We start from the raw sequence: 13,770 nt of genomic DNA, 5'->3' as shown, positions 1-13,770 counted from the left end.
CGTCGCCGAGACGCTTGAAGAAACCTTCCTGCAAAGCTCCCTGAAAAACAATGCGCAAGTGTACCTGGACAAAAGCCGTTTTAAACGCAAAGGGTCGTTACACCATATATTGATTTGAATTAGTTAATAGAAGTTAAATCATAAATAAATTCAATTTGTGATTTTATTTTAAAAAAAAAGCATTCTCACTTTACAGCATTTTAACACAAGTGGCAGTACTTTTCACAGTACTGTAGCTTTGCAGGAAGGTTTCTTCAAGCGTCTCGGAGACGTTCCCGCAGTTCTTCTGGATTTGTGCCCACTACTGGCGGAACCCTTGCAATGGGTTTAAATGGAATACCCTAAGCCCTTGATCATTGGAATCTGCCATGGTGCTGATTGATTATTTAATTTTTTTTTCCTTATGAATTTGTTTTATGTACCATTGGCCTGTCCTGCATGTATGGTTTGGCTATTGGAGAAAATAAAAAAAATGTACACACAAAAAAATTATAACAATACACTGTAAAACAGTCAACTTAAAGCTGCAGTATGTAAAATTGACAGCTAGAGGTTGAAATGGGTACTGCAGTCCAAATTCGAAATATTGGAGAGAGTCGTTTCCGCGCCCCATCCTGCTCAGACTCGATGCTCACGTGGGTTTTCAGATTGAGGACACGCAACAGGCAGGGGCGTGTCTAGAGGGGGGGCACGGGGTGGCACCGGCCCCCCCTGGAATATGATTGGCCCCCCCTGGTGCCCCCCCAACATCATTGGGCTAGATTTACTGTCAACATGACAATGCCCAACGCCATTGGATCAGAGCGCTGTCAATCACTGCTTGATTTGCGATTCGCAAAGCAGAATCTCTGGTCCGCGTTTTTCAAACAGGAGTCAGGAGAGAGACACCTCGACATGTCACTGTTTATGGTATGCACACTCAATTACAGTATATTATATTGTTAATTTCGTTGACGAAAAATGTTCGCCATTATTTTCGTCAACGACATTTTTTCAGACAAACACGAGACGATAACTATATCAAAAACAGTTTTAAATGACGACAACTATGACGAAAATGTATTGACATTTTCGTCAACGAATAAAAAATAGACGAAAATGTTAGGGAGGGACGATTGGGGAATAGATCCAGTCAGAACTGATTTGCGTTTGTGGTAGATGCGTACATTTGAATTGTAACGTGCTGATCTAGCTAGCGGCACACGAGTTGGAATGCGCTTGATGCTGCATGTCTCACAAATCGTTAAAAAATGTAAACGTCTGGGAGAAAGATAAGGGCAGACATATGGACAGATCTGAATAAGAGTGACGACGCGAAAGAGAGCTTTAGTCGGTATGTTTTTCTGTGCGAACACACACACACACACACACACGACCCGAAGAGTGCAGCCCTGCACATAGACGCGCTGCGCGCAAAGGACTGAATTGAGCTCTCTTTCGCGTCTGAATGGACAAATACACACAACATGTCCGTTTTTGAGAGTATTCACGTAAACACAGTCGGTTATGTCTTTACAGAACGTACAGTTGTGAGAATATCGGATGTGCATTAGCAGTGCAATTGGATCTGCACACTCGGTCTTAAAGTGACAGTGCGTAATAAACCTAATGCCTTCTGTACACTTAATATTGTTCAAACAACAAAATAAAAAGAGAAAAGCATTCACTGCTCTTTAATAATAGCTTTAATAAAGATTAATTATATTTAATTCATACAAATAAATATATCTGCTTGAAAGAATAAACAATGATGTATGTAAGTAAAGACTGCATAATCATTAATTAAAAAAAAAAAAAGACTGTTCTACTTTAGAAGTTTTTCCAGTTGAATTTTCTGATTTCCCATGGGCCCCCCCTCACTGGTTCTTGGTCCCCCCTGTGCCCCCCCATTTATAAAATCCTGGAATCGCCCCTGGCAACAGGAGCGAGCACAATTGACAACGGAAGGTGAGGAGATATACACACTGTAAGTTGATGAGTTGATTTATCCATGTTTTATTTTAATATGCTTGAGATTTTTAGTCTGCAAGAATCTGCAATCTCTGACCCAGTTTGTTTTTCCTGGCTTCCATGGTTGCAATACGCGGTGTTTTCCACCAACAGGCAACCCGGAGTGTCGAAATACAATTGGGTAACTTGGCAATGAGCGAGATCACACAGACTGAAACAATAACAGATATTCCCACACAAAGGGCACATTTCAAAGTAGAATAACTGGTTGTAGAAGTGTTTTTCAGAGATGTATGTGAACTTAGCATGTTTCCTAAATATCTGCAAACATATTATGAAAAGTACGATGTGGTTTAATATCAAAATAGCTCCAATATCATACACTAGAGTTGTGTGGGGTGGGGGTAAATTAAGCTTGACCTACTGTGACATCACAGTCTTGTTTCATTGCGGTCTATGGATCTGCAAGTGTACATATTGAGTAGACTCACTCCCTCAGCCAAAATTGAAGGGTAGAGGGTCTGTCCAAATAAACTTGTCCCCTTGACGAAGTTGGCGGCGAAGTGCTTAGGGAAGTTCGCGAGTGTATGTCTAAAAGTGGAGTTAAAGGGTAACTCTCGCCAAAATTGAACCTGGGCTCTTTTTGTTAATCTGCCCGAGTCAAACTTTCGTTTATAAGCATAATTAGAATGGAAACGCCACTTTTAAGTTTGACAGTATTTTCGTTTTAGGTCAAAATGCCTTTTGAATGGGAGTGCTTGGGGCACTTCTATGATAGCATCAAATCGCTATTTTGAAAACACTAAGAAGGCTCGACAACATAAGTAGTCGATCTCGGAATGCAACGTAATGAACTGATTCCATCTTTACTCTCCTCATGTTACGTTGCATTCGGAGATCGACTACTTTTGACTGACAAAATTCCAGCCACTGGAAACACTAACTGATAAAGTGAGTCGTACAAAACCTTTCTTTTTAGTAAACTCTGTGTACACAAACAATGTAGTCAATGCTCGAGTTCATGTGTAGAGCCCTTGGTGATACTTCGAGCAAAGTTTCATGTTGTGTCGAGCCTTCTTGGTGTTTTATAACGATTTGATGCTATCATAGAAGTGCCCCAAGCACTCCCATTCAAAAGGCAATTTGACCTAAAATGAAATACGGTCAATCTTAAAAGTGGCGTTTCCATTCTTATTACGCTTTTAAACTAAAGTTTGACTCGGGTAGATTAACAAAAAGAGCCTAGGTTCAATTTTGGCGAGAGTTACCCTTTAAACGCAGCCCTAGTGTGCATGTTTTGACCGCCAAATGGAGTACACTTTGAAAGCCACATTCGACAGTAGCGTATAGCATAAAAAATGAAGTATACTGTGGGCTTTAGAAAAATGTGGCTGCACGCGTACGGTATGTGCTTGCTATGCTGCGGATGAAATTCATACCTAGAGTGTGTGTAAAAACAAAAGTATGCTTTGGGTTTTACTGTTTGACTGTGATCAAATGCACACACATCCAACAGTTTGCTACCTTGAAAAACATCCTCATATAGAATGTACTGGCAGAAAGTCTCTTTTGTGAAGCCTAAACTCACTTCAATTCAACTCTTTGAAATGTCTATTGAATGTGAATAGGTCTGGGAAGTAAAGATTACATCTGCCGAGACTTCATTTTAGTTCCGAGCCAGACAGACAGAGGTGTGAGTAACACGGCATGACATGATCCTTTGAGCCACTCCATCTCAAAGCCAGTCCACAATAGACAGTGCCCGAGAAGCAGGTGGCTCTGAAGGAGAGAGATAGAGATGGATGGAGTAACTGGAGAAGCGAGTGTGTGTCTCAAGCTGGGACAATGGCATCGTGACCTATATCGGATTTTTTGTTGGGTGCCCGAGAATATATGTCCAGCCAGGAATTTGCTGTGGTTTTCCTATTGGCTTAGAAGATACAAGTAAATCTTTTCAGAAACGGATGACTGTGGTTCATGTGTATTGAACATAACGGCTCCATATTATGCTACAAAAATGTGAATTACATAAGATTATAAATGCCATACTAAACAATCAAGCACTCATTCTGTAACAAAAAGCTCTCTGAGATGCCTTCCAAAAAAGAGAGTAGATGAGAGACTGATATACAGATATGCATGCTGTCTTCTATGTTTTGAAATTCTGAGGCCGTTCGGAATGGAATACTAGATCACTGCTTTATGATAACAGCACAGTATCTACAGTGCTTCTGATTCACACACTAAAAATAGTGTGAAATATGAGTAGTGTCTTAGGTTTGCATTAAATAGATTTAGGGGAAGTAAAAGTAACACTGTTAATCCATGTTATATGTAATTCTTAACCTTCTCATTTCATTATTTACAAAGGCTTTCCAGAGAAACTGAACAACCCGATCTTATGAAATATGTCTCTATCATTACATTTATTGTGCAATTTATAGTTTTTAATGCACATATACGCACTGTAAACCCCTTGGGTAGGATTATTGGTATTGATTACGTGCGTATTACACGCCATAAAGTGTGCATCATATACACGCGAAAACTGCGTATCATTTGCATGTAAAAACTCATTTTCGCGTGTAAATTGCACGAGAAATGCAATGCGTGCTATAGAGACACATTTCATGAGATCAGGCTGAATTGAAGCACATGAATTTTCCACAGAAGGCTAAATCTTCACGCTGCTCTTTTCCAAGGTGAATGAGGAAGCTAAAAAGGGACAGAAAACAACAAAGGTATCATTAAATTAGTCAGAACTTAGTGCACCTTATTCCGGTTGAAAGCTTTGTCTGAGGAACAGACCAAAATAAGTCATTATTCACTGAAAATCTTCCTTCCTCAGTAGATCTCAAACCTATTTCATATATTTCGAATATTTCAGCTTGTTGCATTGTGATCAGTCATGAGACCCAGTGGCATTCGCATCAGATCAAAATCTAGTGCAACATATCCTTGACCCACATTTACATTTAAATGTATGCAAATGAGATGTGAATCTCTTGATTTTTGATCTGTTGGCTTGCCAGCTTCAGTCGTCATTCATTCATTCAGTACTGGAAAAAGAGCAGTGTGAACGACCTGGCGAACATTCCTCGTCTTTTGTGTTCAGAAGGAAGAAAGTCAGACAGCTTTGAAATGACATGAGGTTGAGGAATGATTTTTTTTTTTTTTTTTTTTTTTTTTTAGGAGAACTTCCTTGAAACACTATTCCCAGAACATCGGTCATATTCTTCTCTAATACTTTGCATGCTATAATCCTGTCACACTAAGGCAAAATACAGCCAAATTCCAGACTTTTAGATTCCGATCTGCCCCGTGACAGATAGGTTTGACTTACAGTAATAATACTCTGATGCAGATAAAACTGTCTGTGAATATTAATATCAAAACTGATATCTGTCATGGTGGCTGTAATAAAGCGCATGAAGAAGGAGTAAAGAAACAAAAAGGAAACATAATGATAAGTAACTCAGGAGATCAGAGGAGAATAACGTACTGTAAAAACAACCACGTTAACACTGACAATGGTTTTGTAGCCATTTTTTCTCAGACTCAGTGTTGGAGTTTCACTTTTCGAAGGCAGTATTGTAGAGTCAACTTTGGGTGGATCCTAACTTGCTGTGGTGTCCCATAAATTGATATACACAAAATCTTTGGTGTAAATATTTTTGGAATTTAGGTGTAACCTTCATAGAATTATGTTAGCCAGCTAAAACATTTGTCCTGAAGACACCCGAATGACAGTGGTATGTCTTTACAGGGTGTGTTCCACAATACAATGTTGTTTATGTTGTCCTGATCTTTTATTCATCTCGCATGGTATCTTTAAAATATAACAGAGAATTTTTTAAAAACAATATCACCATTTATGCGACTGCATGCTGTTCCAACCCAGTGATATATTTGTTACTATGTGAAACACAAAAAGAGCTCTATAGACAGAATGCCCCAGCTCTACATACAATGAAAGTGCAATGTGTTTTAAATGACAAGCAACAAAAATGAATTTAACAAATTCTGTTGACTATAAGTAAACTTGCACTCACATGTCTACTAACTTTCATTTAAGTATTAGACTGGTAGGTTTATGATTAAAATAAGTCGACATGTACTTGCAAAGTTAGTTATAGTCAGTTGAACGTCTGTTGGAGGATCATCACAAAAAAGTGTTAGCAGATATTAGACAGTCCGGTCTATAGAGATAACATTCTGAGAGATAATACTATACAAGGGGAAGGGTGCCTTTCCCTCACTGTCACTTTTGTAACTGTATGACTGCTGAGCACTCTCTCTCTCTCTCTCTCTCTCTCTCTCTCTCTCTCTCTCTCTCTCTCTCTCTCTCTCTCTCTCTCTCTCTCTCTCTCTCTCTCTATCTCTCTCTCTCTCTCTCTCTCTCTCTCACACACACACACACAGAGGTTACAGAGTTCAGCTCCCCATTGAGCGCAGTAGAGGCTTGCGTAATGAGCGAGGGGGGCTGGGGGTTCATTGCCCTGGTGGTCCTCTCAGTAGGTCCGCTGCTGATAAAAACTATAGATAGCTATAATATTAGTAGGTAGTACAGTAGGGGTAGAGAAAAATATGAGAATTTGTGATTTAGAGGATTTGTGATTTAGTGCATGTAAAGATCTACCAACACACACTCGACACCCGCCCACCCCCACACACACACTCAACACCACGTAGTACTGTAGCTATACATTTAAACATATCGGACGTTCATAGTTCCTAGAACTATTGGCGGAGGCACCCGGATTTTGGCGCATTCGCACTGCAGGAACTATAACGATTTTAGATCTAGGAACTCCTTTTGGAGAAACTAATTTAGCTCCTACTTCAGAGTCGGGTCTAAACCAGCACTGAACTATCCATGACGTTAGTGTACACTAAACACACGTACCCGCCATTTAAAAAAAAAAAAAAAAAGCTGTGTAAACACAGATTATAGCCTATATTTACTCCAGAAACGAACATGGAAAACAGTAGCCATTTCCATTACCCTTCAAATTGCGCAAATTGAAATTGTGAATTGAAAATACGCCCAATGGAAACACGTCAATTTCGCAAAAACTCCCATTTATCGCAAAAAAAGTTTTTACGCTCGCATGAGGTGGTTTTTCAGGCAATTCGAAAAAGGAATATTTCGCAAAAGAAATATAGACAAAAGAATGACAGAAATACTGGATTCTAAACCTCAAAGAAATGCCACAATCAAGACCTTGAAGCAGAAATGAGTGAGAAAAACCCAGAAACACCTCATATACAGCTCACAGTAAGGGTCTTTCCTTGCCATCAATGCTTGGATAACACGCCTACGTTTCCTTCCATTAATAATAATAATGTCTAGTGCGGTATGTACGTGGCTGTGATAGCCTATATATAAACCTCCCAACGTCTGTTGCCATGATTTTTGGAATGACTTATCGCGAGAGGAAAAAATTACGTTTTAGTCGCATAACATAGGTTAATGGAAACGCATTTCGCAATAGTTTTTTATTGATATTTAGGAAAAAAAGCAAAAGTTTTGCACAAATCTGTAATGGAAACGCGCCTACTGATAGACAGGCATCTTAACCTTTACGCTAAGGAGAAAATCCAATGCAACTTTGAGGGGACCAAGCGAAACATGATTAGCCTATGTATTTCTGCTCAGCTCGACATGAACCACACGACATATGCTAATACCTTTTCATACTGTCTACTTTCTATGTATAACAGTTCTATTTAAAGGTGATCTAAGTAACTTTTTAACCTTAACTGAACAGCTTCGGAGTCAGTGGAATGGTTATATTACTTATTTCGGGTTGAATGGTGGTGGTTTCGCACCCCCCTGGTGCCCGAGAGCGGAAAAAACTCACTTGCAACTTTGGGCTGGTGGGCCGCCGGCCTCGCCGTCAGGAAGTATCGCGTGATATCAGGTCTCGCGATGTAACGAATTGCTTGACGGCACTGCACACGTACACGCCCCCATTCAAGCACCAGCTAGCTATAAGCAAAGGGCAACGATAGATTGAGTTCTTCACATTTTCGTCACGGCTGAGCCTGTAAAAAAGAAGCAGAAAGCTAGGAAATCTTTGTCGGAGGACCAAAGAAAGAGGAAACGGGAGACTGACCGAGCAAGAAGTCAGACTCAAGTAAATATCGGACCGGCTTTTTCAGAATGCCGAGAACTGAGAGAAACAGAAGCCTGCAAAACGGATGCTGACCTTTACAAGCAAAGGCAAACCGTTAATCTACCAGATGAACTTATAGACCTTGTTAATATAACTTTAGACAAATATTTGCCTCCGATATATATTTTTTTATGCTCATGCCCACTCTCCAAAAAAACAACAAAAAAAAAAACACGAAAGCAGTAGTTCGCCTCGTTCATATCGTTCGTTCCCCGGTAAAAATACTAGTATGCATGACAACACAATAAAAAATGGTTTTGAAATAGCCGGTTCCTCTGCTCAGCTGGGTTGACAGCTGATCAGCTGGGTTGCTCGTGGCGAGGGGGGAGGAACAACAGTTCGTTTTTACGACAGTGTGTTTGAAAGCATTTACTACCAGACACTAGGGGGAGCTACGTAGAGAAAAAACACTCAGGCTTGCCTGGTGTCCCTTTAATAACGTATTAGACAGGATTGTTAGACAGATCGTAAACTAATGAACACGCCGGAGAATGCGAGCACATGTGTGGCTAAGGCTCTGGCTAGTGTTCTCAGCGCCGTCAAAATAAAAGTCACAACTTCAGAGTTCCTACTTGTGGTGCGAATGCAACCAGGAAATTGTTCCTAAGGGAACCATTAGTTCTCGGGGAACTCGTGGCTAGTTCCTATAACTAAGTTCCTAGAACTACCCAGTGCGAAAGCCCCTAAGAAAACATTACATGAATAACCTGTATGCTGTTTAAAGAATCTTTACACAGAGCCAAAAAGTTCTGACAATTGTTTTTAATAATCCATAAAGTTTCAAGAAAATAAACATTATTATTGACAAAAATGTATCCAAAAATACTGTGCTGAGTCAAAAATGAATACAGGTCAATTTGTCCCCCTTTATGCATTCTTGGAGTAGTGATTAAGTAGTGAAAAATTAAGAAACAAGTTTTTTAAATCACAGCATGCCGAATCAATTTGACCCGCTTTATGCATTCTATGGTTAAATGTGACGTGACAGATCGCTGTAGTGCCTCAGTTCAAGTCTTTTCTTCCACTTTAATACAAGTTATAGCACAAAAATCATGCATGAACATTAAAAGGTATGGTGAAAGATACAGTACAACTTACTGAAATGCATCATGTGTCATGTAATCGCTTAATCTGTGATATCAGATATCATTCTGAATCGGTTATCGTATCAGCAGAGAAATTTAAAGGCCTTAAAAAATGACAGAGCTTTCTTTTTTGGATGAACTATTCTTTTACTCTGTGATGAGAAGATCTTTTCTCATTGCAAAGACCGGGCAGCGAGGCACTTTATCTGAATAAAGAACTAACAGCAACCATATAAAGTACAGTGCAATGTATTATGCATTTAACCCAGCTCACTGAAGACGTTTGTATATTTGCATTAAATGATATCATGAGTTCAAACTGTGAGAGGGAGTACTGTATGTGTCTGTTTGTGCTTACTCAGCTGTTTGACCCCAGAGTAAAGCTAGCTGAAGTTTAAGCCATGTTTCTCCCTTCTATTTTTAACTGCATATCAGTCCTCAACGGTAAAATCCACCATGAAGAGGTTTAATTGCTATACAATGCATTCTAATAGGCTGAAAAGCCTTTGAAAAATGTGATTTATCAAACGTTTTCATCCATACTGTATCATACCATTGACTTCCTGGACCATCTATAGCCATATGACAGCAAATATTTGTTGAATCCATGACCGGTATTATTGGTTTGATTTTTTTCAGTGTTTTTGAAAAGAAATGCTCACCAACGCTGCACTTGTTTGATCAGAATTACAATAAAAACAGTAATTTGGTGAAATATTATTATAATTTAAAAAAAATTCTATATTTTAAAACAATTTATTCCTGTTGATAATTTTCAGCATCATTACTCCAGTCATCAGTGTCACATGATCCATCAGATATCATTCTAATATGCTGATTTGCTGATCAATAAACATTTATTATTATTAATATTAATATTATTAATGTTGGAAATTTTTCTGCTTCCTATTTTTTTTTTTTTTTTTTTTTTTCAGTATTCATTGATGAATGGAAAGTTCAAAAGAACAGCTAAAATTGAAACTTGAAATTTGTAACATTATATGTCTTTACTGAGTAATTTGAGCAATTTAATGCATCCTTGCTGAATAAAAACATTAATTTCCTTTAAAAAAATCACTCCAAACTTCCAAACAGTATATATTTATATATATAAAACTGTTTTAGGGGATTGTGAATCCCATGACAGATCTGTTAATTTCTAAGTTAGCACAAGACATTGAATGTCCTCAGGCCATCTGTCATTGATCATGTCATGTCATGTCATCATGTCATGCTCACATTTATTTATTTTACTGTGACAGTGAAAAATGCATGGCGAGTCTTTCCCTCTCATTTGGGTACAGTGTGCATTTGTATATTGCATATGCATATGTGTATTTCAGAGGTTTTCAAACTTCTTTAGACTGTAACTTGTAACCATGCACACAAACAATACATAATCATAATACACAACATCATAATGTGCTGTTAGGTCTGCAAAAGAGAACTGATTTCTCCTTTGGGAATCTGACATGAATAAGTGTCTAATAATGGGGAGGGCTTGGAATGGGATTCAGTTTCAAGATGGCATATAATACGTATCTTGGGATGTGCCCTAGAAATATCCACTTCGGTAAAGAGTGAGTGACTTCTCTTCTAATCCGCTGCTTCCCGTCTCTGGTTTCCACCAATGCTCTGTATTGCTTAAAACATCCAGTAACTTGAATACGATACGCCAAGTGCTTCAGAGGGCTTTTTGTTAGGATGACCAGTGATTGCGGAGGCTACCACCATTGTGTGACACAATTGTGCAGCTGATTTATTTTATTTTTTTCCAGCAAACCAGACATGACACTGTACAGTGGCCTGCCTCACAAAATGCATTGTTCCTCAACAGTATCTCCAGTGTGACAGTGCTATTTCTGGGTTTGGGCCGATGATTCAAACATGCAATGTTTAGAAAGAAGAAACGTCTCCTCTGTTATTCTTTATATTGCACTGAACGCCACTGTTTCCTGTTTGATATATATATATATATATATATATATGTGTGTGTGTGTGTGTGTGTGTGTAACTATTCCACTATAGGCGAGTTTGCAGAACCCAAGTGCAGTTTATTGAGAATCCCAACATGAACAGATACAAAATAAACAAAATACTTGACAAAGCATAACTTGACTTGATCAAACAGCAGATTACACGAGCAAAGCTAGTCAAGATACAATGAAAACATGAGGGCTGTTTATACAATAAGGGTACATTTACACGACAACAATATGCTTACAACGGAGAAGGTTTTCCGCATACAGACGACACCATTGTCAAAACGATCCCCATTCGCACGGATCCGAGAAAACGACTAAAAACCCTGTATTCTACCTCCAGGCCATTAGATGGCGATGAAACACTATAGATTGAACATGTGATGTGCATGACATCATCGTCTTCAGAGATTCGCGTTTTTGTTGTCAAGTCAAGTCAAGTCATCTTCATTTATATAGCGCTTTTAACAATGTAGATTGTTTCAAAGCAGCTTTATAAACGTATAATTTAAGGTAACAGAGATTGTTTTGGCTTTATAGTGGTTCTTTAATAAAGTTATTTTCCAGCTAAAGTTAGTTTTGATTGATTCGCTTCCATCGCAACGATCATTTGTTCTTAAATTAGGGGCCACTAAGACGACACCATTCTCTCTACACAGACTTTAAACGCGAACCTGTGATAAACGCTGATGGCGTTCACATGCGCATTAAGAATTGGTTCTATAGTTATGTGCGTTTGAATATATGTGCGCAGGTTTGGAATTCCCTACAGACCAAGCCTAAACAAATTACTGGTGTTTCCTTCTAAATTTTGATACAGAATTTTATTTTATTTTGTCACTTCGGGGGAGGTACGCGAAACGGATTTCCCGAAAATGCTTTATCTGTAGAGTGGTAAAGGGATCCTCCAAAGGGAGAGACTAGTTGGCACTTCAGCACTGCGTTGTCATCGGGTCCAGGCGAAGGCCCTTCGTCAGATCTGGATACGGCCTGGATCCGGCAGGAAAACCTCGATATAAACAAAGACACTAAAATTAGCGTAGATGCCATTCTTCTTATGATGTAACGAGTACATCAGGATTTATGGGAAGTGTTCCCGGTTCCGGCTGATGTTTACACAGAAAGCGTTTTCAAAAACTTGCACTTTGAAACCCGTTTCCAAACGTTTGCGTTTTCAGGCCACTAAAACACTGTTGTCGTGTAAACGAAGAATAAATATTTTTACGTTTTTAGTTGAAAACGGTGGTGTGTAAACAGCCCCTTCCATTAGACTAATGACTAACAAGAAACACCTGTGAACAATAAAGACGATCAACCAATCATAACATGACACATAAGACAAGGGAAGCACAAGACACGATCACATGAGGGCAAGGAAGTCACATGACAAGAAACCAGGAAACATGACTGAGAATTTCAAAATAAAAGACATGAAACATGAAACCCAAAACCAAACGTGACAATACAAGAGTTAGCTCCAGTGCTCCTAATCTGATTGGCCGAGCAGCTTTCCAAGAGCACTGATATGTATTAATTGGTAGAAATTATAAAATTATCGTAATTTTAATGGTAAAATATTGAAAAACGCTACAGTTAAAAACCTGTTAATTAGTTAATGGTAAGTTCCTTGCTATACAGTGGAAAACTGTAATAGATCAAATGGAATATTTCATGTTACAGTAAAATAAGTGTAAAATTAGTGCAAAAGAACACGTCATCATAAATTCACTTTTTTTTCAGTGTGGGCAAAAATGATAACCCTGTAGATAACTCTTTTTTTTTTATATGATACAGCTTTTTATGAAACCATTTTTGTTGTTGTTGTTGTTGTTGTTGTCTTGGGAATTAGAGGTTAAGGCAGGATTGAGGTTGCCACCGAAATGGAAATGTGAAAAAGTTGCTGAGAACGGGAGATTTGAAGATGCTACTCTCCTTCAAAGAGTCCACTGAGCTTGTCACATGAGACACGGCAACAAAGGCAAAGCAAGAGGCAGGGTTCACATCGTCCTAAAGCTTCACACAACAGCCTGACAGCAGATGAGCTGTCTCTTCCCGCTTCACACTGATTCAGCTCACAGTTATCTGGGACAATGCTGTCCAAACTGAGCCTCTTGCTTTGCACTGAATGTGGCAAAAGGAAAAGAGTGTATTTTGAACAGTATCTCACACAAAATCTTGTATCTTTAAAATCTACATAATATAATATTGCCAATATATATAGGGTACATTTAGCACCTTATTGTAATGTGTATAGTGTGTTTTTGGTTATGTCATGTTTGCCTGTGTGCCCGTTCATTTGACCCTGTGTGCCTGATTGTTGTATTCCTATCTCATGTTGTTCAATTAATTATCTCGTTAGTCCCTGTGTATTTAAGCCCTGAGGTTTCCTCTGTTTCTTGTCCTGTCTCTTTAATGTGTTGCTTGTGTTCGCCTGTTCTCGTACTACGTGTTCCTGATGGGCTATTATTGATTCGTTTTTTGTGCGCTAGTTATTATTCAACTACCCGTGCCACTTAGTTCACCCAAAAATGCTAAATCTGTCTAGTTTTGAAAATAATTTGTTTAATAAAAAAA

Source organism: Squalius cephalus (genome assembly GCF_949319135.1).
Source record: "Squalius cephalus genome assembly, chromosome: 7".
NCBI classification, from domain to species: domain Eukaryota; kingdom Metazoa; phylum Chordata; class Actinopteri; order Cypriniformes; family Leuciscidae; genus Squalius; species Squalius cephalus.
Note: the sequence above shows the minus strand (reverse complement) of the source record.